The sequence below is a fragment of the Triticum dicoccoides genome, unplaced genomic scaffold (genome assembly GCF_002162155.2).
Source record: "Triticum dicoccoides isolate Atlit2015 ecotype Zavitan unplaced genomic scaffold, WEW_v2.0 scaffold55466, whole genome shotgun sequence".
NCBI classification, from domain to species: domain Eukaryota; kingdom Viridiplantae; phylum Streptophyta; class Magnoliopsida; order Poales; family Poaceae; genus Triticum; species Triticum dicoccoides.
This window is the reverse complement of record NW_021281574.1, coordinates 12,603-15,153: the sequence shown is the minus strand read 5'-3', so window position 1 is coordinate 15,153 and position 2,551 is coordinate 12,603. Positions and strand designations below refer to the sequence as shown.

The 2,551-nt window shown below is 47.5% G+C and overlaps 5 non-coding genes across 5 annotated transcripts; all 5 read left to right on the top strand.

The window, feature by feature from the left end:
* Window positions 1-143: 143 nt before the first annotated feature.
* LOC119346924 lies at window positions 144-262 on the top strand. The gene has a single exon (XR_005168009.1). It is a non-coding gene; the product is annotated as a 5S ribosomal RNA (ribosomal RNA).
* Window positions 263-629: 367 nt separating this feature from the next.
* Window positions 630-748, top strand: LOC119346936. The gene has a single exon (XR_005168023.1). It is a non-coding gene; the product is annotated as a 5S ribosomal RNA (ribosomal RNA).
* A 367-nt stretch (window positions 749-1,115) lies between these two features.
* Window positions 1,116-1,234, top strand: LOC119346944. The gene has a single exon (XR_005168030.1). It is a non-coding gene; the product is annotated as a 5S ribosomal RNA (ribosomal RNA).
* A 367-nt stretch (window positions 1,235-1,601) lies between these two features.
* Window positions 1,602-1,720, top strand: LOC119346927. Its single transcript, XR_005168012.1, has one exon. It is a non-coding gene; the product is annotated as a 5S ribosomal RNA (ribosomal RNA).
* Window positions 1,721-2,087: 367 nt separating this feature from the next.
* LOC119346937 lies at window positions 2,088-2,206 on the top strand. The gene has a single exon (XR_005168024.1). It is a non-coding gene; the product is annotated as a 5S ribosomal RNA (ribosomal RNA).
* The last annotated feature ends 345 nt before the right edge of the window (window positions 2,207-2,551 follow it).

The following is a 2,551-nucleotide window of genomic DNA, read 5'->3' as shown; positions in this document are numbered from 1 at the left end:
CTCCGTGATTGAGCGGGAGAGTAAGTAGTATAGGACATTATCCATTGTTAGGGAACGGTTGTAATGGTAGTGAGAATGTAGAATCGTCTTTGGAGCGGACCTGGGAGTGGCAAGCATAAGGGACGAAGACGGGGAAACATGTCGGATGCGATCATACCAGCACTAAAGCACCGGATCCCATCAGAACTCCGAAGTTAAGCGTGCTTGGGCGAGAGTAGTACTAGGATGGGTGACCTCCTGGGAAGTCCTCGTGTTGCATTCCTTTTATAATTATTTTTTGCGCCTTGTGACAAACATATCGCACGTGCGCGATATATATTAATCCCGTTATATTATTTTTGACGTTTGCGATATGTTTAAGCTCGATGCTCATTGCTCGCGCGTCTTGGGGCGGCTTTGTGGCGCGAAGAGTGCTTTCTGAAAGGGGTGGAAAAAACTCGTGTTGCTGCGGTATGGAGGGAGGGGTGGAAACCGTGGAAAACTCGTCTCCGTGATTGAGCGGGAGAGTAAGTAGTATAGGACATTATCCATTGTTAGGGAACGGTTGTAATGGTAGTGAGAATGTAGAATCGTCTTTGGAGCGGACCTGGGAGTGGCAAGCATAAGGGACGAAGACGGGGAAACATGTCGGATGCGATCATACCAGCACTAAAGCACCGGATCCCATCAAAACTCCGAAGTTAAGCGTGCTTGGGCGAGAGTAGTACTAGGATGGGTGACCTCCTGGGAAGTCCTCGTGTTGCATTCCTTTTATAATTATTTTTTACGCCTTGTGATAAACATATCGCATGTGCGCGATATATATTAATCCCGTTAGATTATTTTTGACGTTTGCGATATGTTTAAGCTCGATGCTCATTGCTCGCGCGTCTTGGGGCGGCTTTGTGGCGCGAAGAGCGCTTTCTGAAAGGGGTGGAAAAAACTCGTGTTGCTGCGGTATGGAGGGAGGGGTGAAAACCGTGGAAAACTCGTCTCCGTGATTGAGCGGGAGAGTAAGTAGTATAGGACATTATCCATTGTTAGGGAACGGTTGTAATGGTAGTGAGAATGTAGAATCGTCTTTGGAGCGGACGTGGGAGTGGCAAGCATAAGGGACGAAGACGGGGAAACATGTCGGATGCGATCATACCAGCACTAAAGCACCGGATCCCATCAGAACTCCGAAGTTAAGCGTGCTTGGGCGAGAGTAGTACTAGGATGGGTGACCTCCTGGGAAGTCCTCGTGTTGCATTCCTTTTATAATTATTTTTTGCGCCTTGTGACAAACATATCGCACGTGCGCGATATATATTAATCCCGTTATATTATTTTTGACGTTTGCGATATGTTTAAGCTCGATGCTCATTGCTCGCGCGTCTTGGGGCGGCTTTGTGGCGCGAAGAGCGCTTTCTGAAAGGGGTGGAAAAAACTCGTGTTGCTGCGGTATGGAGGGAGGGGTGAAAACCGTGGAAAACTCGTCTCCGTGATTGAGCGGGAGAGTAAGTAGTATAGGACATTATCCATTGTTAGGGAACGGTTGTAATGGTAGTGAGAATGTAGAATCGTCTTTGGAGCGGACCTGGGAGTGGCAAGCATAAGGGACGAAGACGGGGAAACATGTCGGATGCGATCATACCAGCACTAAAGCACCGGATCCCATCAGAACTCCGAAGTTAAGCGTGCTTGGGCGAGAGTAGTACTACGATGGGTGACCTCCTGGGAAGTCCTCGTGTTGCATTCCTTTTATAATTATTTTTTGCGCCTTGTGACAAACATATCGCACGTGCGCGATATATATTAATCCCGTTATATTATTTTTGACGTTTGCGATATGTTTAAGCTCGATGCTCATTGCTCGCGCGTCTTGGGGCGGCTTTGTGGCGCGAAGAGCGCTTTCTGAAAGGGATGGAAAAAACTCGTGTTGCTGCGGTATGGAGGGAGGGGTGGAAACCGTGGAAAACTCGTCTCCGTGATTGAGCGGGAGAGTAAGTAGTATAGGACATTATCCATTGTTAGGGAACAGTTGTAATGGTAGTGAGAATGTAGAATCGTCTTTGGAGCGGACCTGGGAGTGGCAAGCATAAGGGACGAAGACGGGGAAACATGTCGGATGCGATCATACCAGCACTAAAGCACCGGATCCCATCAAATCTCCGAAGTTAAGCGTGCTTGGGCGAGAGTAGTACTAGGATGGGTGACCTCCTGGGAAGTCCTCGTGTTGCATTCCTTTTATAATTATTTTTTGCGCCTTGTGACAAACATATCGCACGTGTGCGATATATATTAATCCCGTTATATTATTTTTGACGTTTGCGATATGTTTAAGCTCGATGCTCATTGCTCGCGCGTCTTGGGGCGGCTTTGTGGCGCGAAGAGCGCTTTCTGAAAGGGGTGGAAAAAACTCGTGTTGCTCCGGTATGGAGGGAGGGGTGGAAACCGTGGAAAACTCGTCTCCATGATTGAGCGGGAGAGTAAGTAGTATAGGACATTATCCTTTTATAATTATTTTTTGCGCCTTGTGACATACATATCGCACGTGCGCGATATATATTAATCCCGTTATATTATTTTT